Source organism: Camelina sativa, chromosome 10 (assembly GCF_030686135.1).
Source record: "Camelina sativa cultivar CO46 ecotype springtype chromosome 10, ASM3068613v1".
Lineage (NCBI taxonomy): Eukaryota > Viridiplantae > Streptophyta > Magnoliopsida > Brassicales > Brassicaceae > Camelina > Camelina sativa.
The window spans coordinates 8450780-8474676 of NC_141889.1; the positions used below are offsets into that span (position 1 = coordinate 8450780).

General features: G+C 35.9%; 5 pseudogenes across 1 annotated transcript; all 5 read right to left on the reverse strand.

The window, feature by feature from the left end:
- Window positions 1–632: 632 nt before the first annotated feature.
- LOC109126815 (putative F-box protein At4g22170) lies at window positions 633–6631 on the reverse strand (annotated as a pseudogene).
- An 854-nt stretch (window positions 6632–7485) lies between these two features.
- Window positions 7486–10778, reverse strand: LOC104718096 (putative F-box protein At4g22165; annotated as a pseudogene). The gene is made up of 2 exons (XR_015568982.1): window positions 10530–10778; window positions 7486–8824 (listed from the first exon to the last, which is right to left on the reverse strand). The product of XR_015568982.1 is annotated as a putative F-box protein At4g22165 (transcript).
- Window positions 10779–11379: 601 nt separating this feature from the next.
- LOC147935898 (uncharacterized) lies at window positions 11380–13840 on the reverse strand (annotated as a pseudogene).
- On the reverse strand, window positions 12694–13728 carry LOC147935899 (uncharacterized; annotated as a pseudogene).
- A 1916-nt stretch (window positions 13841–15756) lies between the features above and the next one.
- Window positions 15757–20618, reverse strand: LOC104720197 (putative F-box protein At4g22165 pseudogene; annotated as a pseudogene).
- Between the last annotated feature and the right edge of the window lie 3279 nt (window positions 20619–23897).

A 23897-nucleotide genomic window follows, 5' to 3' on the forward strand; every position in this document is an offset into this window, starting at 1 on the left:
GCAGCTGCGGCTCCGTCTTATGTGTCTTGATCGAGATTGAAAATAATTATCATTTGCGTTATTTTCATGATTACCACTGAAATAGATGGAATTTTTAATGAACTCATCAGTGTCATTGACGAGCACCTTGATGCCTTGATCCAGAAGGATGGACTCTGTCGCCCAAAAACTTTGATCAGTTTTGGTTTCTTCAAGAAACCTGATGAATAAAGCTTGAAAACCCGGAAGGAGTCAGGACCATGTTCTAAATCACGTTCTCCACATTTTTTCATCCTTGAGGACTTTCCTGTTATTGTAACAACAGGAAAAGTCTAACTATATAGCTCATCAGATCCCATTATCTCAAACCCTTAAGCAAAAGTCCAATTTATTTTTCAAAAGAACTACTTAATTTTAATCCAATAAGTCCACAGCAAAATCTCACATCACTAATTCTTCTACACATATTGCTAGTTTGGTTAGTAATTTTGTCCTCTGTATATACACTTTTAACTTCTTTGTTTCTAAAACACTAGTATGTGATCATCATTAACTAGTTAGAGTAAAATAACAAAATTGATTGAAACCAAAAAAAAAAAAAAAACAAAATCATATTGCATTAAAAAAAAAAAACATAGTTGAGAACAACAACATCATGTAAGCATGAAACGAGGTACAAACCATTGAGCGCTAGAGAACTCAAAGGAAGAAACATCAAATGTGTGCAGCAGCTCCGTCTTCTGTGTCTCAAGATTGAAGGTAAACATATGATTTCTGAAATAGAATGGATCACTGAAATATATTGTATTCCTAACGAATCCATCAATGTCATTGGCTAGCACAGTGATGCTGTAACACCCCGATTTCTTAATTCTAATTGGGCCAGTTTATTTTGTTATTAAGTTTAGCCCTTAAGACCTAAGTTGATCAAAACAAGAAAACGAGAAGGTTATATGTGTATTGTGTGTGTACTCGTGGATACATAGGTATGTATACGCATCTATCGCCGTCGCTGTTTTTACAAAAGGGAAGAGATCTTGAGCAAAACCCTAAGTCAATAAGAGTGAGATTGTTGTAGGTCGTCGTGGTCCTCTACTGTTCCCGTGAGTCTCGTGGAGGAGAAGCGTGGATAAATGTCTATTGTTCTGGTTGGTCTCCATCGTTCCCGTCGGTCACCAGCGATCACCACCGTCTTTCACCGGAGATGTCACCCGCTGACACCGGAGCAGCCGTAGCCCATCGTCGAGGCCATTATAGCCATGAGGAAGTGACCACCGTGAGCTGAACTGTCACGTTGAGCCATCGTGGAGCAGATCCGTCATGTGTAACGCGGCTAAAAGGTAAACGGCAAGCTTCACTTGTGACGTTGTTGTGTGTTGTTTCGATTATTAAACCACGGACTATAACCAAGTAAACCGAGGATTCTAATTTTGTAATAAAGTTAAGAACCGAGATTAGTTGTCGTGATATGTATTGGCTTGGGTCGTTAAAGGTCACGTGTGGGATTATGGTGTTGTGCGTTTAGGTGATTTGGGCTTTGATTATTGAACTGAAGTCGATCATGTGCATGTGCCCATGGAGTTAAATTGTGGTGTATTAAATTATTAGATCTTGGTCTAATTAATTTAATTAAAGGAAACACTATAAGTATAAGTTAGAGACTTTGGTTTGGGTTGGTTTAATGGGTTACATCATGGTTATTGTTTTTTTACATTATTGGGAAATAATATTGGACCGGTCTAAACTGTTGCAGACTGAGAATTGTTGATGAACCGGATTTGCGTTGTTGCTATTTCTAAACCGTGGATTTGACCCTTTTGGCTAAGGTGATGGTGGTATTTGCGGATATGCAATAACGTCTTTCCTTATGTACTCTTCGATAGTTGCTGAGTATAGACTCAAGAATTGTTTTTTGATTGAAAGTGTTTGTGTGTGTTTGTGTGCATGGTAAAATAGGTTGCTAGTAACATGATATATGTGTATCACATTAGTAACATAATTTGTTGTTATGAATTAACATATTATATTATAAATATAATTATGAACGTATATGAAAATGAAAATGAGAAAGGAAAAGATACTTGAGGATGTTGGACTGTAATGGACCGACGAATTCATTGCAGGTCATAAACCGCTGACGAGCAGTATGGGAAGAATCGAGTTATTGGCCGTGGTCTTCTAAGAATGGGGTTTGGGAGCCAGAAAAAGTGTTAATGGCCAAACCTATAAGGAATGTAAAACTTCTCAAATAATATAAAGAAAACAGAAATGTTTTAATGTGGTAGTTGCCATAATAGTACATAAAATAATATCGAAGTTATTGATTAAAAATAAGACGTTTGTTTGATTGATAAACATTCTGAATCTATGCTAAGTAATGATTGTGATTATATTTGGAACGTGATTACTGTATGTCCAGTGGGCAGAGTTTGATCTCCTCACTGAGTAAACTTGTTTACTCACCCCCTTATTTCCCTTTTCCCATGTTAGTAATTAAGTTCAAGAGCTGCAGTTTGAAGTTTGTTCGTTGGTAAATTTTAAAGAAAGAAATGTTTTTGTCCAGACCGGATGGATTACACGTTGTCCCGTCTTTTGTGACGGTACGGGTGTTACATTAAAATATGTTGCTAGTTACATGATATATGTGTATCACATTAGTAACATAATTTGTTGTTATGAATTAACATATTATATTATAAATATAATTATGATAGTATATGGAAATGAAAATGAGAAAGGAAAATATACTTGAGGATGTTGGACTGTAATGGACCGACGGGTTCATTGCAGGTCATAAACCGCTGACGAGCAGTATGGGAAGAATCGAGCTATTGGTCGTGGTCTTCTAAGAATGGGGTTTGAGAGCCAGAAAAACTGTTAATGGCCAAACCTATAAGGAATGTAAAACTTCTCAAATAATATAAAGAAAACAGAAATGTTTTAATGTGGTAGTTGCCACGAAAGTACATAAAATAATATCGAAGTTATTGATTAAAAATAAGACGTTTGTTTGATTGATAAACATTCTGAATCAATGCTAAGTAATGATTGTGATTATATTTGGAACGTGATTACTGTATGTCCAGTGGGCAGAGTTTGATCTCCTCACTGAGTAAACTTGTTTACTCACCCCCTTATTTCCCTTTTCCCAGGTTAGTAATTAAGTTCAAGAGTTGCAGTTTGAAGTTTGTTTATTGGTGAATTTTAAAGAAAGAAACGTTTTTGGCTAGACCAGATGAATTACACGTTGTCCCGTCTTTTGTGACGGTACGGTGGTTACAGATGCCTTGATCTAAAAGAATCGACTCATCTCCCAGAGAATGGATCCGCCGTTCTTTTTTCTTCTGGAGGTCTAATGAATAAACCTCGAAAACCCGAAGGGACCAGATTCTAGAATTCTCTACCAACATTTGTTCAACCTTGAGGACTTTTCCTGTCAATGTGACTACAAGTATTGTGACATTACTGTGCCAATTGTTATCCGGATGCCGAGGCCATTTGTCCACATAAACCAAACACTGAAAGGTTTGTTGTGGAACCTCACCAGAAAAATCAAAGATTTTGAATTCATCATGGAAGTTAAGGAAGTAAAGCTTGTGATCCCTGTAAACCATGTTGAAACAAAATGAAGTTTCCAGGATCTTATTCCACGAGGTATCTCCTTTCTTGGAATAAACCACACACCAAAATCCAAATCCCCATATGACTAGGTAATTTTTGGTTTTCTTGTCAATCCGTAAAACAGGGAATCGTACAGACTTAATCCTATCTCCGTATGTATTTTTTTTGTGACTTGTACCACTATAAGAAAACAGGCCAACGGCCACTGTGGTAATAGTCGCTAAATAGTCGTTAAATAGTCGTTAAATAGTCGATCAGACAAGCTGGAGTGCGTGGCGAGGGAGCATGGCTCGATCAGACAAGCTGGAGTGCGTGGCGAGGGAGCATGGCTCGATCAGACAAGCTGGAGTGCATGGCGAGGGAGCATGGCTCGATCAGACAAGCTGGAGTGCGTGGCGAGGGAGCATGGCTCGAGCGTGGTGTATACACATCCACTAAAACAATGATAACTCTTGAACCACACTTCCGATTGGTTTGAAATAAACGGCGTTGGAAAGATAACTCAATTCCCTACAACTTTGATGAAGACGTTGAAAGCTAAATCCCACTCGAGTGGAATGGCTCGAACGGATGGCTCGGTTGACGCTTCCCGGAGTGTTGCGCAGCGGATGGGTCGAGCGCTGTGTTCCCGACGTCTCCTAGATAGCTGAAATACTCCAAAATGCACAATGTATGCAATAATGATGCAAGAACTACCTAAACATGCAAAGTGTATAGAAAGGACTAGAAAATGAAGCAAAACAATGTGTTATCCTAGCTAAATGCATAATAAATATATGCTAAGGAGAGACAAAATATAGACATATCAGTGGATTGTTCTGAACATCAGGCGACGGAACAGGCAGATCAGGAACTCGGTTGCCGGAGCTCTGGAAAAGCGTCTGTGGCGGTGGGAAGTTCCGGAAATGGGGTGCTCGTAGTTGTTGGGGGATAACACGTTCTTCCTCCGACGGCGTGAACGGCGGAGGAATTCGAGCAGTCGGGGTGGAATTATACTGCGATGGTAGAGGTTTGGTTCGATGAACGGCTGTGGATGGGTTAGATGGTCTGGCTCTCTGAGGGTTGGTGAGATGAACGGCTGCGGATGGGTTAGATGGTGTCGCTCTCTGAGAAAGGTTGGGTGCAACCTTTCTCTTTTTGTTTTCTTAACCGTCGAAGACATCAAGTGGTTCGGAGATTTCAAAGAAGGAGATAGAAGAAGAGATTGACTCGAAGAAGAACGAAACTAAAAAGAAGAAGAGAGATTGAAACTAAGAAGAAGAAGAAACTTTGATCAGTCGGCTTAGGTTTAATCGAAGAAGAAGAGAGATTGCAAAGGAGAAGAAGAGAGTCGGCTTAGGTTTAGGTTTTCTGAATTAGGTTTAGGTTTTGTTAAAAAGAATTGGGTTTTAGGTTTAGATTGTTGGGCTGCGGATGGTTTAGGGCCCAACAGCATATGATCCAATTATATTTTATTGCGTTAGTCAATATAAAGTATACGTTGTTGACTTAATCACAAAAGAGTTAATGGCTCAGATGGTTAATGTACTATAGTTAGTCTCTTTAGGTTCAAGTAACCCCAATGTTAATATTTTTTTAATTTTTTTTTAACAATTCAGCTAATAGTTTGACATAGTTTATAGTTTCACATTGTTTACATATAAATTAAAGTACATAATTTATATTACATAGCTTAAAAAACTAAGACTATATTACATAGTTTATCTATTACATAGTTTTTATATATATAATTATTAGGGTTCTTCGTCGTCTTCTTCTTCATCATCCGAAGAGATAAATTACACATAAATTCATCTTCAGGTTCCGCGTCTGCAACATCATAATCCAGATTTATTGGGTCTCCCCTTTCCAAATTGTCTACTACGACATCTTCAATTGTAGTCATCAATATAACATCATCAGTTTCTGTTTGCAAAAAAGTAAGTTCTCCAGAAATATTTCTCTTCAGATTTACTTTTAGAACATTGAGCCACAAATGCTTCGGTTTCTTTATGTATGGGTACGAAATATAACAAACTTGATGGGCTTGAGATGTTGTTTTGCAATCAACGTGTAAAGGTTACACATATTATATATGAAGGTGATAGTGACAATATATAATTAATGTGGACAATTATATACATACCTAGAATAAATGGTTCGTATTAATTGTACTTTCTGGATGAAAGAACGTCTACAACGCCACCATTACTTATGCGGGTGGCTCTACCAATAACAGGGTCATACCACTTGCACTTAAATAGTTGCCAAATTTACGACAACACAAGCAACTACACAATCAGTCGCTAAATTAGCGACTATTTTGCGACCTGCCGCAAATGTCGCAAAATAGTCACCAAATTTACGACAACACAAGCAACTACACAATTAGTCGCTAAATTAGCAACTATTTTGCGACAACATTCACAACTTCCTTACTTCGTCGTTTTTTAGTCGCCCTTTAGCGACTAATTTAGCGACTCAATATTTTTGTCGCAAATTAGCGACTAATACACGACTATATATGGTTAGTCGCAAAATAGTCGCTAAGTAGTGGGTAATTTATCGCTAAATTTAACGACTACGCATTTAGTCGCCGATTGTAGTTGGAAAAACCGTGTTTTCTTGTAGTTACTGTTTAACTCATAATCTTTCCATAATAATAAAGATGTTCACAATGTAGAGCTTATTCAGAGGATCTTTCATTAGGAGCCAGCTTCCATAGGTTGCCTTACAAACGCTTTTTGCAAACTCAACACCAAGATCTTGCGTTTTGTAAAGCTTGTCTTTTTCATCGGGATTGTACAACGTGCATGAATAGTGGTTGTCATTGTTTTTGTTGTGGTTGTTGTTGGTGTAGTCTTCAGGGAAGAGAATCGACCAATGGATCTAGTTTTTGGGCACGGAGTGTCTCGAAACAGAGTACCAAGACGAACAGACCGATTTTGATCGTTGGAAATTAGCGACGCTGAGACGTTCAAACACCGAAATCAAGAGGAAGCTCCGACCAGGAATGGGACGTATGAGAATTAGGGTTATGTTTCTTCTCCATGGAAAATTAGAGAAACAGGGGAAATCTCTTTATAGGCTCGTTTTTGCTGTCAAATATGGGCTTCTTTCTTCGGCCCACTCTACAGTTATCCGTATGCATTTAGCTTGTTCAGTCAAGAAAGAAACATCAAGTAAACGTACTTGCCAAGAATGTGTAGAGCCATTCGTCGTGAGGTAGATTTGTATGATTCTTGTTTGTCGTTCTAAAGACTCCCTATGGCTTGAATCCTTGTGGAAAAAAAATATCTACCACAAAAGGATAATGATCAGTAGAGAAACATGGATTCATGTTTCGGGTTGGTTCTGAATAATAATTAGTTGTTATTTTACACTTTTTGCAAACTAAAGATTTTAAGACTCTACAGAAACATATAATGATGGCCTTTGGTTTAATATAAAATGCTAGCTTTTCTTTGAATATTGTGCGAGTCATTGGATTCCAATAACCAATCTCCAAAATGTGTGAAGCTCTAGTAAATCAAACCTTCTATACACAAAGGTGGTGAGGTCTTTGATGTTCGGTAAGCATTTGTGCTGCTAAAATGATCTAGGATTTTTGTTTCATCAGTGGATGCTTGTGCTGGCAGCTAATGAGAAAAGATCATCTCAAATTTCTAACAGAAAAATACAAAGATCGTCACAATAGGGCAATGTCAAGTTGTTCATACATAGCTAGACTCTTTCATTTTCTCATGGACTCTTGAAACTAATTCTGTAAACAAACTTTTATTTTTATTTTCAAGTAGTCTCTACAAAATTCGCTATGAAAGATTATTCTGAAATAATTCAAAGATGTTCCCCTTTCCAGTAGATCAGAACCCATTATCTCAAAACCCTAATCACGAAAAAATAAACTTTCAAAAGAACTTTATCTTTATCCCAATAGAAACTATTTAGATTCCACAGCAAAAGCTTACTTTAAAGCAACATACTGATAGTGTAAAATAACATACTGATTAAAACCAAAAAGAAAAGAAAAAAAAAACATAGCTAAGATCAATCATGTGTGAGTGAAACTAGGTAAGAACCATCGAGCTCTAGAGAGTTGAAGGGACGAACAATCAAATTTGTGCAGTAGCTCCATCTTCTGTGTCTCGAGATTAAAGATAAATATAGCACTTGCGTTCTTTTTATGACTACCACTAAAATAGATGGAGTTTTTATAGAATCCCTCAATGTCATTGGCGGGGACAGTGATGCCTAGATCCAAAAGCATTGCCTCTTCACCCAAAGAATCAACTTTTTTACATTTCTTAAGCAACCCTGATGAAGAAATCATGAAAACCCGGAAGGACCAGGTTCTAGAGGTAGGTATCCAAAATTTTTCAACCTTGAGGACTTTTCTTGTTACTGTAACTACAAGTTTCGGGTAACTAATGTACCATGGTTTACTGAATTGAAGACGACGCCCTAGATTACTTAACTGAAGAGGACGAAAACTTGATTTATGCAATAAGCTTACCACCTTGAAAGTTTTGTCGTTGCCCATCATTACTCCAGAAAAAAATCTAAGATTTGGAAAGTACCAGTGTCCCTCGAGATGTAAAGCTTGTGATCCTTGTAAACCATGTCACCGAAATCTGAACTTTCGGGAATTTGATTCCACACACAATTCTTGGCAGAAACCACACACAATTTTTCAAGTGCCCATAGAACTATATAATCCTTGGTTTCCTCGTCAATCCAAAACACAGGGGAGCGTATATTTATACCTTTGTACTTGCTTGCTTCGTCGTGTATGTCGTGTGAAATGTGAAACCAATCAGCTATGGTTCGTTCAACCTTTACCATGCCAAGCTGTGACTCCACTGGAGGAAGATTGATCTTCTCGCGAGTGAATAGATTCAAAACGTATAGATTATACAGAGGATCTTTCATAAGGAGCCAACTTCCATAGGTTGCAATACAAACACTCTTTGCAAATTCCACACCAAGATCTTGCGTTTTGTATAGTCTGTCTTTTTCCTCGGGATTGAACAACGTGAATGAGTTGTTGTTCTTGTTATTGTCTTCGGGGAAGAGAATCAGCAAAGGGACCTGATTTTTTGTCACGGTCGAAGCAGAGTACCAAGACGAACACACCGATTTAACTCGTTTAAAATCAGCAAATCGGAGGCGTTCCAAAACTAAGTTCAAGAGATCTAGAGGAAGCTCCGACCAGGTATTAGGGTTAGGGTTCTTCTCCATGATAATGCTGAGAGCGGCGGAAAAAAGATTTTACAAACTTAACACGTTTGAAGAATAAGTACATCTCCAATATTATATACTCGAAAGTAGACCACGCGATCCGTGGTTTATGTATGCATTATTAATTTAAAATATAAAACGAAGTTTTTATTCAATTATATATGAAATGTACAGATGTAATTGTTAATATATGTCTTAAAAAATGATATTCATAATACTACGGTTCAACTACAATTTATAATTTATATATGTTATATAGTGTTTTATAGAATGGTCATGAAAAAGAGGAAAGTTAAAGTAAATATTATTAAATATTTTTGATTACAATGTCTTGTTGAAATTATTTAAACAGTATGTTACTATAGTAATAATAGTAATAAGACAATTACTTATAGCAAAGTCAACTATATATGGTATTTTCGTTAAATATGATAAATTATATTTTTTATATTTATTATATATTTTTTATATTTTTTTGGAAAATAAAAAACAGATAAGTAGTCTAGAAAGAAAAGTGTAAGATCTTGCCTAAATTTTTTGATAGATAATTTTATGTTGTCCTATATCTTAATTTTATTGTCATCATCTAAAAGTAAAAGTTTCCAAAAAAATAGTTTTATATATGATAAGTCAATTTTAAAATAATTTATTAAAACAATATCACAAAACAAATATCTTATACTATAAGTTTAACCAATTTTAATAAAAACTCATGAAAATTAAAGTGTGTGAAATTTAATATAGTTTTTGTTTTCTATATATTGTTTCTATTTCTAATCATTTTAATATAAATATTACGATTAACAATAAATTAAATTTTGAAATTATTGTTTCCTGTTATATTATAGGATGATAAAGCAATTCTGTTATGATATCATTATGTTTTTTTAGTACATATAATTTAAACACAATCAAAATGTAACTTATAAACTACTATTAAATACAATTTTTGAGTGGTATCTTTAATACAATATATATGATTATTGAATATAATGTGAAGTTTTTATATATTAGAAAATCTTTGATACTAAATTAGTCTATCATAAATCAATTTGGTTTCAGTTTTTACTTTGAAATGTATGAAACCATTTTATAGTAATAGGATAATTAGTTACAGCAAAGTTAATTAATTTTTGTATGTTCGTTAAATAGTTATGATAAATTAATTTATTTATAGTTTGGTTTTTTTGGAAAAAAAACTGATAAGTATTCTAAGAAAAAAAAAGTGTAATACCTTACGTTGATTGATAAACTAGGTTGTCCTATATATTAATTTTATTTTCATATCTAAAAGTAATAGTTAACAACAAATAATTTTATAGTATGATAAGTCAATTTTAAATTAATTTATTAAAACTAAATCACAAAACATATATCTTGCACTCTAAGTCTAACCAATTTTTTTTTATAATTATTCATGAAAATAGAAATGTGTCAAAATTAATATACATATTTTTCTTCTATAAATCGTCTCTATTTCTAATCATTTTAAAATAAATAGTATAATTAATAATAAATTAATTTTGAATAGCTGGTGAGGATCCTATGGATTAGAATTTAATGGTAGTGGAAGATAATTAAACCAAATTTGGAAAAGTTTAGGAGATTTTTAAAATATACCATAGGAGGAAAACGGAGATGATGCTAAATTTGAGAATTAATGGAAATGAAGCGTAAGAAGTGATGAGACCCAATCGGATTTTGAAACAAACCTGTTAGAAAGATAAACATTGATGGTCCCTTCGTCGACCCCTGTGTGTAGCGGCTTGACTGATTGAGCGTTCTTTAGCCTGTAGCTGATAAACGGAAATGAAATCTCAATGGCTCGATGGAGAAAGAAACTTCGGAGGTGGGAAGATGAGTACAAAAGCACTAAGGCTACTGGTACGATGGTGAAGAAGTGAGAAGATGAGATCAGGTGAACTGCCATCGTTTTTGCCGTTTGGTTTTAGGTGCTGACAATATATTTTGATGGGCCTGTATTTTGACTAATTTGTGTAAGGGCAATAAATAGAGTTAAGGTAGACTAATAATGGGCCTTTTACAAAGTCAAAAGCCTGTTGAGTGGTTAAAAACAAAAGTTTTATTAAAGTGGAATGAGAACATGTATCAGCTATATAATTAGTCAGGTGTCATATTTTTAGAAGAAGTTGAGGAAAACCTTCTATATAAGATATGACCTTTTTTTTGGTATATTGGCCCTGTTTGTTTCGTCGTCGCAGACGGCAGCGGTAGCGGTAGTGGCAGCGACAGCGTCTAACATTACCGCAGGTTGTTGTTCGTTTCATCGCCGCTATCTCTGCCGCTGACGCTGCCGCTGCCGCACATATATTGTTCGTTTTGTTAACGCTGCCGCTGTCGCTACCGCAACCGCAGGTTTTGTGTTCGTTTTGCTGACGCTGTGGCAATTTTACACTCAATTCTTATTTTATTTTTATAAATTTGTATCATTATATTTTAAATGTAATTTAAATCTTTTACAACCAGAAAATATTTTTTATTTTAGCTGGTAATAATTTTCAGTTAGATATATAGTTATAACAACATATATAGTAAAAATTTCTAATAAGGTAAACGGCCTTGACCATATTCATTCGTGATGTTTTTACGCAGAGCTTCCATCGCTCTATCACCAGTCGGCTCATATGCAATATGTTGTTCTTCTTCTTCTTCTTCTTATTCTTCTTCTTCTTCTCCTTCTCCTTCTCCTTCTTCCTCTTCTCCTTCATCACCATGATATGCTTCTGTACTTTGCCAATGTACAAAATCATGATCTTCCCTATGTGAATCCCGTATGAAGTTGTGTAGTGTCATCGTTGCCGTTACGAGTTTAATCCACTTAGTGAGACCATATTTTGGATGCTTACGATCCAAAATCCTCCATTTTGCTTTCCACACTCCAAATGTCCTCTCAATCACAGATCGCATACCTGAATGCTTTCTGTTGAACAACTCTCGTGCACTTACTGGTGGTCATCCTCTAGCAAATTGACCAAGATCATATCGCAAACCACGATGTGGACCAAGATACCCTGTCCTTGTGGGATACCGAGAGTCAACAAGATAGTACTTCCCACTAGGCGGATGTGGGAAAAAAGGTCCATACCTCGCACAATGAGTCAAGACCTTTGTATCATGTGCTCTACCAGGTACACCGACATATGCGTATGTGAACTTCATATCGAAGTTACATATAGCAAAAACATTTATTGTAGGTTCTTGCTTTCTACCTTTATATGCTTCTGCAGATCGACTTGGAGGACGAACCGGGATATGAGTTCCATCAAGTGCTCCAACACAATCTTTAAAAAATGGCCAATATCGATCATCATTGCTCAAAACAGGGTTTACTCTGGTAAATTCACCTTCTTGTGGCTTTAGTGTATCTGCTGCAAACTTGATGAGAGCACTCAAAACATCATCAACCTTTCTTTTCACTGTATCCAATGACCGCTGATATCTTGCAGCTATATCTCGGATAGTTTTATCCTGACCAACGACCTCAAGAAACATGGCAACAGATTCCTCAATGTAGAAATTTTCAGACTCTAGTAATCCATATCGTGTAGCTAGCATCTTACATAAAGCCTCAAAAGTTCTTTGGTTCATTCAAAGAATGTCATAACATTGTGTATCTGATCCATGCATAAGTTGTTGGACATGGCACCATCCTGCTCCTCGATCTGTTCTATGACTTAACCTCTCTGCAGTAAGTGAATCAATCAAACCAAGTTCATCATCATCATCACCATCATCATCACCCAACATCCATCTTCTAATCATCTACAAAACCATAGAATAGTTGCCATAAATAAACTAATTGCCAAACACAATGTTCATAACACAACCAAAACCAAAACTCGTTCATAACACAACCAAAACCAAAACTCGTTCATAACACAACAAAACCAAAACTATAACACATGCAATGTCATGATCTGCTTCATAAACACTACAAATCATCAAGTTTCCTTCTAGTCATAAGCTCCAAAAAACTAATCTTATCTTCAGCACTAGTAAAAGCTATAAAACCCCGCCTGGTTGCTTCATCTGCTATAAGATGCTGAACTGCTGCTTTGTAAAATGAAGACCACTTCATAATTCCAGGCAATCCATTAAGTGTCTCTAATACAGTCTCAACACTTGATGCATACTCACGCTCCAACATCTATTCTGCTATTTTATTCTTCTTCTCAAGAGCTTCGGTCCGTTTTATAACAGCTTCAACAGCCATATCTTTCTCCCTACGCCTTTTTTTTGCTCTTGAACTTCCAACTTGGGTTTGTGTTTGAGTCTGTTTCTCTACCGGTGCTGGCATATCTTTGTCAACAGAATCAACTTCATCATCATCATCTCCATCCACTGTAGAATTTAAACTAGCTTCTCCAGTTTGAGCACTCCATCCTTCAGCTCCAGTAACTACTACCAAATGGAATTCTTCTTCAAACACATCCATATTAGCAATCATTTTGCTTCTAAATTTTCTTGCTGCAGGCCATTCCTATAAAGCATAAACAAAGGAGTGTTATATACTACTAAACTTAGGCAGAGTAACTACATTAAGAAGAGACTGTGATCAAAAGAACAAGCATATATAGCACAAGCAAGTACCTCTATCCGTTGCTTCCACCAATCATCTGACATCTCCAACCATCCCATATCATCATACCGAGCCTCAGGCCTATTATGAGTTAACGTTCTAAAGGTGGCGTACTTTTTCTTACACGAATCATACTTATTCTTAAAATAAGGGATCCATTTGTTAAATCCCCTCTTAAATTTCTCTTCAAACTTCTTCATGATGGTATCTTTCCCAGTTTGATTCATTCCTACACTTGTTCTATTTCTTTTTTTTCTCTCATCTGCATAAAGTTGAAAGAATAATCGAGTTTCATCTCTGTCCAACTCTAAAACGATGCATAAAAAAATATGAAACCACAACCACTAAGATCCAAACCAAACACTAAGATAAAAGCCAAAACACTTACATCTTTAGACATCTTCTTTCTCAAAACACTTGAGTTTTAACCTTAGAAATCATCAAAAGCCAAACAAACAAGTGTTAAACAAGTGTTAAACAAGTGTTAAACATATCAGCATACATGAGAAATCATCAAAAGCCAAACAAAAAGTGTTAAACAAGAAACTTTTTCACTTTCCAAATTACTTAAACAGAGACAATGAAGCCATAAAGCTACTAAATTCGTCTGTCTTGATGCAGACGACAAACAGAGTGCCAAAACAACCTAGAAAATTATAAAACATAGTGGAAAGATTCACAACAGACATACAAAGCCACAGAAAAAAACAGATCTTAATTTAGACTTACGGTTTTAAAGTTATGACCAAATTCCCAACACATAACCCGAATGACACAACCCTGCCAACAGTCAACTTTGGAATCAATTTCCCATCAAACCAAATGGACCCAGAAGACTATCTTTATATCAATGTAAAGATCTTGCTCTCAAGTTTTCAGAACATGTTTCAGACCTAAAATTTGAGGTATGTAACCAAAGAAAACCAAAACCAAAAAATCAACCTGTTTCACTTGACTTTATACCCTTTTTCCTCTAACAACAATACACTGCTGAACTCTTATCCGAATAAACTGCTAAACTCTTATCCCAAATATGGTGCTAAATATAGCTTAAACAAAACCCAGATTCAGTTTCTATTGGTTCTGCTTGTTAATACCCTAGTTCTGTATCTACAACATTGAAACAAAGAAGCAGAGAGAGAAAGAGGTACTGAATTGGGCGAAGAAGAAAGATTGAGACTAAGCACTCATGAGCAACGAGAGATCGATACTAAGCTATACTAAGCTATCAAGAGTGAAATAGAGAAGAAGAAGCATGAGAGCTTACCATACTCACCAGAATTGAAGATGACGAAGAAGACGAAGAGAGAATTGTCTTCTTCGTGTTCTTATTAGGGTTAAAGGTTATTTTGTAAATCCTTCAACAAACAAGGGTAGTTTTGTCATTTTTCATATATGCCGCAACTATTTAGTCGCTAATCGCTGTATTAAACCGGCGATCAAACTTTCTAACCGCAGCGAGCAGCGGCAAACGCAGCGTCATACCGCAGGTAGTTGCGACAACCAAACGAACACCAATACTTGCGTCTGCCGCATCCGCAGCTATCTGCGGCAACAAAACGAACAGCCCCATTAAATATGAGCTTTTCTGGTCTATTCTTTATAGCCCTTTAAATCAACCCCTTTGTCATACATTTACATTTTGACCCAGCTTTTCTTCTTTCTCAAGCATATGAATCAGAGACTCTGTAATTTGATGGGATATACTACTAATCATATAGGAGAACCAGACCATAGAGTTAGTGTATATTGGAAAATTCATTTAAAAATTGTATTCATTGGAATTAGAAGAAAGGACTGAATAATACAGCTTATATTGGACTTTTATTTAACCAAATCACAACACATATTGTATTCGTAAAAAAATTCATTAGAGTTTGAACAAAAGAGCAAAGAACAAAACTTCCTCCTGCACAAAAGATAACTGTACTAGTGTGATTGATTAGTAGCAACTAATAAAGGTGAATATTACAATGAAAGAAAAAGGACAGTAATTTAAAGGCTGGGACTATATACTATACTATACATAATGGTAGTAACTGAGAAACTAAGAGAGAGAGAAAGAGAGATATCTAAGTTCTAAACCTTCATGTTCAAGTCAAAAAGAGCTTTATCTGTATCCCAAAAAACATTAGTTCGATTCCAAGAAAAAAGCTTACTCTCACACATTTTGCTAGTTTGATTTGTATTTTTCTCATAGTGTTATTCCTGACTTTTGACTTAAATCTAGCACGTAAACATTAATAGTGTAAAACAAACTATATATTGATCAAAACAAAAAAAGAAAAGAAAAAAAACATATTGAAGAGGAAAACATATATATAGCTAATTAAGATGAATCACTTGTGAGTGAAACTAGGTAAGAACCATCGAGCTCTAGAGAGTTGAAGGGACGACGAACAATCAAATTTGTGCAACCGCTCCATCTTCTGTGTGTCGAGATTGAAGAGAAATATTGTGTTATTTTCAATATGACCACCACTGAAATAGATTGAATTTTTATTGAATCCTTCAATGTCATTGGCCGCTACAGTGATGCCTAGATCCAAAAGCATTGCCTCGTCACCCAAAGAATCAACAATTTCATATTTCGTAAACATCCCTGATGAATTTGCATCGAATCTCTCAATGTCGTCATTGGTGGGCATAGTAATGCCTAGCATTGCCTCGTCACCCAAAGAATCAAAAATTTCATATTTCTTAAATCCCGCAATATCATTGGCAGGCACAGTATAGCCTAGATCCAAAAGCATTGCCTGGTAAAGCAAGGAATTAGCTTCTTCATAATCATTAAAGAGCCCTGATGGAGAAATCTTGAGAACCCGGAAGGACCAGGTTCCAGAGCTAGGACTCCACAGTTTTTCAACCTTGAGGACTTTTCCTGTTATTGTGACTACAAGTTTTGTCTCAGTAAGGCACCATGAATTACTTAGTTGAGGAGGACTAAAGATTGAATAAGATCCATCTGTACAGGAGCATACTACTACTATCTTGAAAGTTTCATTCTCCATTCACTCCAGAAAAATCTAAGATTTTGAAAGTACCTTTTTTGCTTAGGAAGTAAAGCTTGTGATCCTTGTAAACAATGTCACAAGGATCTGAAGCTTTGGGAATCGGATTCCACGAGTTATCTCCTTTCTTGGCAAAAACCACACACCAGTCTTGAAGTTTCCACAGAACTATATAATCTTTGGAATCCTCGTCAATCCAAAACATTGGGGTACTTACACTCAAATCTACGAACACGCTACTGCTTGAAAAGCAAAACCAGTCAACTGTGGTTCGTTCAATTTCTATGCCGAGTTGTGACTCCACAGGAGGAAGATTGATCCTCTCGCGGGTGAATGGATTCAACATGTATAGATTAGAATTTTTTGTATCTTGCATAAGCAGCCAACTTACATAAGTTGCCTTGCAAACACTCTTTGCAAATTCAACACCAAGATCTTGCATTTTGTAAAGGTTGTACTTGTCCTAGGGAATGAAAAACGTGCATGAAGAACTGTTCTTGTTGTTGTTTTTGTCTTTAGGGAAGAGCATCAGCCAAGGGATCTGATTTTTGGGCACGGTTTGTCTCGAAGCAGAGTACCACGACGAACACGCGGATTTAGCTCATTGGAAATTGAAAGCATGAAGACATTTGGTGGAACAAGGTTAGTCTGTAAGATACTGGAAGAAGTTGTGCCCATGAAATAATGAACCTGATGTTGAATAATGTGGCGAATTATAATTGGAATATTGGAGTTTCCTTTATTGTTTAGCAAGATATCATCGGATCAAATAAAGAAGATTTGAGGTTATCTTAAATTAGGAAAGTAGGTTAGCCGACGTGATATGTTAGCTATCTATATATATTGGTATTGAGGCTTAAGGGTTTTCTTGAGCCGTATAGAAAAAATAGGAGCCAAGCGAATAAGTTTTTAGGGTTCTTAACAAGGTTTGGTTAGATTAAGAATTGGTCAGTGACAAGTCGTGTTGATTGTGTTTAAATCTGATTAAACATATCTTGTAAGATTGTTTAAGTGATTCTTAATAAGAAAAGAGGTTCTTTTCAATATTGGCTGCATCTTCGTTTTTACAATTGGTATCAGGGGAGTCAACCGACGAGAGCTCTATACTCGCTACAGGTTGAGATCTTGGGATAATGATGCAGTCGGGTAATGAGTTGATGATGCTTCAAAGGGCTGTGATCTTGGATGAACAAAGTTATGGTCGTTGGAAGGTCCGTATGGTTCAGTTGATCCTTAATCTAGGTGAGGATGCTTGGACGGCTGTTGAAGAAGGTTGGGAGCTCCATTTGAGAAAACCAAAGCTGGTGACAAGATCACTAAACCTAAGGCACGCTGGACAGTGGAAGAAAAGAACTTGTCTAAATACAATGCTAGGGCTCTTAATGCTATCTTTAAAGCTATTGATGATGATGAGTTTAAGCTTGTTCAAGGTTGTGAATCAGCTAAAGATGCTTGGGACATTCTGTAGAAGACTCATGAAGGAAACTCAAGTGTCAAAAGAACAAGATTAGACCAACTTGCATCTCAATTTGAAGTCTTAAGGATGGATCCAGAAGAGTCAATTTCACAGTTTAGTGCAAAATTGACTGCTATTGCTAATGAAGCAAAGAATCTTGGTAAGATCTATAAAAATACCAAGCTGGTTAAGAAATTAATTAGATGTCTACCTTCTAAGTATGCAGCTCATAAAGCAGTTATGAGGGTATCTGGCAACACGGACACCTTGAAGTTTGAGGATCTCGTTGGTATGCTAAAATCAGAGGAGATGGAAGTTGCTGAAGAACTGTGAATTCATGGTAAAGGAATTGCATTCAAGGCAGATGATAGGAGTGATTAGTTGCAAGAGATAAAAGATAGCATGTCCTTGATGGCAAGAAACTTTGGAAAAGCTCTCAAACGTGTTGAAAAAGGACATGGACGAGGGTTAGCTCGCTGGAATCAAAGTGCTACAGAGAGGTCTTGTTCTAGGCCAAATATATCTGAGAAAGAAAAAGCTGATCGGAGAAAAGAGATTCAATGTCTTGAATGTGGTGGTTTTGGTCATTACAAACTTGAGTGTCCAATGGTTAAGCGCAAGGAGATGAAGTGCTTTGAATGTAAAGGGATTGGACATTTAAAATCTAAATGTCCAAACATGGTGAAAAGAAATAATAAGGCATATGTTAGTTAGTGATTCAGAATCAGAGAGTGATGTAGATGAAAAAAGAAGGAGGAATGCTGAATCTTTTTGCATATAGTGCTAAGAGTGATGACATAGCTGATGAAAGCTCAGATGATGATGGTGAAGAGTCGATTTCAAAAGAGAGCTACTGTGTTTTGTATGACAATTGGGTTCAGTTGTGTAATGAAAAGTTGTTTCTTGTCAAGAAAAAACTGAAATTGGAAGCCAAAGTCAATATGTTAGAAGAAAGGAAGCCTGAAGTATTGATTGGTGAGGAACTTCCTCCTGCTGAAAAGGAGTTGTTTGAGAAGAAGCTGAGAAATCTGCAAGATTTGTATGGTTTGGAGAAGGAAAGATCGACAAGCTTAGAAAGAGAGTTGAATGAGAATCACAAGAAGATCAGAATGTTGAACAATGGTGGAAAAAAACTGGATGAGATTTTGTCAATGGGAATTATAGGGTCTCAGCATAGAGGTCTAGGTTACCATAAGGAGGAGACTATTGAGCTGTTGTCTCGTGATAAATCAGTGAGTTTTGTTAAGAGCAATGCAAATCATGAAACGGAGTCAAGTATTCTGGAAAAAGGTGTACAACAGAAGGTCTCTGTAGTACCAACCAGGAACACACAACATCAACCTAAGCGAAGAGGTTGGACTAAATCCAAGCGAGGACGTAGGATTTATGAGTGTTTTCACTGTGGTAAAACTGGGCATGTCAGATCTTTTTGTTATAAGTTTAAGAACAAGATTAGAGAACTTTGGATGGCTAGGAAATGTTTTATAGACCCATCTCACTGTTGCAAAGTTTGGGTTGCTAAAAAGGATATTTACAGTAAGGTTTCTGAACCTAATGAAAGACAATATAATCAAGTAATCCAGGAAATTGAGGAAATCAACCTATGTTGCAATTTCTCGAAGATAATCAATGAAGACAATGTTGGGGTTGAACCTGAGGTTCTACAGAAGCGTGTTGCAGAACAATCTATACAAGAAAAAGTCACAACTGAATCAACCGGATCCAATAGTGTTGATTGGAATGATGAATCGCCAGGAGTCTTAGCAATATCTAAACAGTTTCAAGGTCACAAGAATCACTATGCTGTAGTTGCAGTTGTTGAGCAAACCTCTCATCATGTTGAAATGAATTTTCAAGAAGTGTTGCAACATTGTTGTGTTTCAAAGGTTGAGCCTAAGGATATTATAACAGCTCTTGAGGATTATTTTTGGTACAAGGCATGATAGGAAGCTTGTTGTGTCTCCCTGCTTATATGTCTTCATCCTTGTTTTTATCAGAATGTGCACTCACGCTGGGGGAGAGTATGCATATTGATGATGTTGTAACTGAATGTGGCTAAGGGGATGTTTTTGGAAGATTCTGGTAGTATTCAAATTTGGAGCTTGAGTTGTCACATTCAAATAAAATGGGGGAGATTGAAAGCATGAAGCTTGAGTTGGCACATTCAGATAAAAAGGGGGAGAATGAAAGCATGAAGACATTTGGTGGAACAAGGTTAGTTTGTAAGACACTGGAAGAAGTTGTGCCCAGGTAATAATGAACCTGATGTTGAATGATGTGGCGAATTATAATTGGAATATTGGAGTTTTCTTTATTGTTTAGCAAGATATCATCGGATCAAATAAAGAAGATTTGGGGTTATCTTAAATTAGGAAAGTAGGTTAGCCGACGTGATATGTTAGCTATCTATATATATATATTGGTATTGAGGCTTAAGGTTTTTCTTGAGCCGTATAGAAAAAGTAGGAGCCAAGCGGATAAGCTTTTAGGGTTCTTAACAAGTTTTGGTTAGATTAAGAATTGGTCAGTGACAAGTCATGTTGACTGTGTGTAAATCTGATTAAACATATCTTGTAAGATTGTTTAAGTGATTCTTAATAAGAAAAGAGGTTTTTTCAATATTGGTTGCATCTTCGTTTTTACAGAAATTAGCAAAACTGAGGCGTTTAAAAACTAGGCTCAAGAGATCTAGAGGAAGCTCTGACCAGGAATTAGGGTTACGGTTCTTCTCCATTGTAAAATATTGAGAGAGACGACAAGAAATTTCTGAAAGGTTCCAAATAGAAACGATTGTTTTCTTACAACAACACATATACATATTACCCTAATTAGTTTTACTGTTTTAAACCGACGACACCCATATGTATAACGGGCCTTTTGTTTAATTATGGCCCAATGGCCTTTTTCTTCATTTGTTTTCCTCGTTCTTTGTCGCCTCTTTCTTCTTTCCTCCTTCTACTTCCTTTTACATCTGCTCTCTCACTCATCTTCACACCTTCTTTCTTTGACTTTCTTTTTGCTGGATTTAAACACATGATCAACTTCCAACAGAATCAGAATGCGTCTCGCCATCTCGGGTTTTATATTTGGTAGAAACTAGGAGGGGGTATTGAACTTGGTATTTTAAAAGATTTTAGAGTATTCTTAAAATCACTTGTTATTCAATTGATGATTTTTAAAAATCTTTTAAAATCCTATGTTATTCAATTTGGATTTATGTAAAGTTATTTAAACTACTCTAGAATCTCTTGTTATTCAATCAATGATTTATAAAACTTACTTGAAATCTACTGTTATTCAAAATATTACAACTTTTAAAAAAACTGCTACTTTGAATGATTGTAAGAGATTTTGATTTGTTTTTTAGTTGAAAATGCTCCCCCTCAAAATCATACCTTTTGAGGTAGGATTTTACAGGAATTTATAAGAAAAACTGTATTTCTTGGAAAATCAAAATTGAAACAGAAACAATCTCACCTCATCACGTCTTCTTCCTCACTCCTCCGCTCCAATCCCACCACCGGCATAAATATCACAAAGTTACCAGATGATTGATTCATCAAGGGAGGTGTATTCAACTTGACATTTTAGGTGATTTGTGTAAAAGTTACAAATCCTATGTTATTCAATCATGGGTTTTAAAAAGTCTCCTGAAATTCACTGTTATTGAACTGATGATTTAAAAATCTACTTTAATATCCACTGTTATTCAAAACAGTTTGTGGATTTGGATTTTAATAAGTTTTAGGGATTTTGGAGGATTTGAGAGGATTTGTTTAGTTAAAAATACAGAAATTCAAATCTCATGGTTTTAGGTGGGATTTGAAAGAATTTTACCATAAATCATATCAACTTCCCTAAAATCTATCAAAATTCCAAATTTCCTAAATCCCATAAAATCCTCCAAAATCATTGTTTCAATACGCTCCCTTTAAAAGTAAAACTGAGAATAACCTGTTTTACGTGAAACATGGTAAACGCTCAAGATAATAGATAACCTGCTTTCTGGCACTTCTACTCCTTCGTAGCTTGATACTTTCTGGATGAATTGCTGCATCGACTTTGAGATATCACCAAGATCAAAATTGTTCATGTTCGCATCAGATGAGCTTCCAGCTTCTTGCTTCTCCTTTGCTTTCTTTTTGCTTTCCTTCTTTGAGTTATAAAACTCCATCTCTTTCTGCCTCTCTTGAAGAACAGAGTTTAGCTTATCCTCACCATCGTAGAGCCAAGAATCATTATTAGAAATAGGAACTTCCATACCCTCGAAGTCATCCTCCGAATAAGGTAGAGCAAGAACCTCATCAATACGTCTCACTGGCGCACTCATAATGTCTCTGCACATTAAAAAAAAACAAGAACTCAAGATCATAATCAACTCAAAGACAAATCCTTTTCACTGAAAACAACCAAAAACAGAGTTTTGCTTTGATTTTTATTTTTCTGCCTCGTCTCTACGGTGGCGATTGTGAACGCCGGCGATCCTTACTTCTTCTATACATGGAACGTGACATACGGAACTGCCTCACCTCTCGGTGCTCCTAAAAAGGTGATTATCATCAACAGTCAATTCCCTGGTCCTAACCTTAACTCAACCACTAACAACAACGTTGCCATCAATGTCTTCAACAACCTCGATGAGCCTTTCCTCTTGACATGATACTAATCCACATTCTTTATCTGTCTTTTGATAATCTGTCTTACCGAAATCGATGAGAAGTCGAGAGCATCCATCATCGTCATCTGAGTTGGCAATTTTTTGTTTTTTTTGTTATAAAGTACTCTAAAATCTCCCAAATTCTAATAATAAAATCTCACCAAATCATAAAGTATTTTTAGAAAAATATAGAAAAACTCTAACAAATAACCATAAATCTTCTAAAAGCCAATTAAATCTTGCAAAAACCTAAAATATTCAAATCCCACCAAATCCGTTCAATACCTCTCTCTATGTTGTTCGTTTTCTTTTCACTATTAAATATGGGGGTGAAAAAAAAACTATGGGCTTTTCTGGCCTAGTTTATAGCCCATTAATCAACACGTGTAACTAATAATAATCCCCTTTGACATTTATAAACATTTTTTAGTTCTTCTTACTCAAATATTTGACACTGGAATATAATTGAATATAGGAGAACCAGATCATTGAGTTAGTGAATATTGGACTGAACAACACAGCTTATATATTGGATTTTGATTCAGAAATCACCACACAGATTGATTAATGGGCTACAAAGACTATTAGTTAAATTTAACTACCTAGAGTAAAATAACACAGATCAGATCCCATTATCTCAAACCCCTACAGCAAAAAAGTTAACTTTCAAAAGAACTACTTAATTATACCCCTTTGGGCTATGTTCTGAATCTGATGGTTCACTCTCTCGGCTTGTAGTATCATGCCCTTTACATGCTCTGTGGATGATTATGTTGTTACTTGTTAGCTATTGAGAAAAAAAAATCTCATTAGGGGAATGTCTACTAAAGTTGTTTATAGACTCTTTCATTTTTTTTTTCTCAGTCTCACTACAGATTCTTTCACTATCGGTAAAGTCTTTCAACCGTGCTTATTTTGAAGTATTGACTATCAAATTCGCTAGCTAGTATAAAATATTACTCTGAAATAATTCAAAGATGTTCCCCTTCCAGTAGATTAGATCCTATGATCTCAAACTAATACTTAAAAAGTTAACTTTCAGAGCTTTATCTTTATACCAATAAACACTAGAGATTCCACAACAAAAGCTCACTTAATCAAGCGTATCATCTTGTACACATTTGCTAGTTTCATTTGTATTTTTATCCTTTGTGTATACATATATCACTTTTAACTTAAAAACTAGCACGTCCTTAATAGTGTAAAACAACATACTGATTAAAAGCAAATAAAAAACAAAAAATATTGAGGAGGAAAACATAGCTAATAATTAAGATCAGTCACTTGTGACTTGTGAGGGAAACTTGGTAAGAACCATCGAGCTCTAGAGAGTTGAAGGGGCGAACAATCAAATTT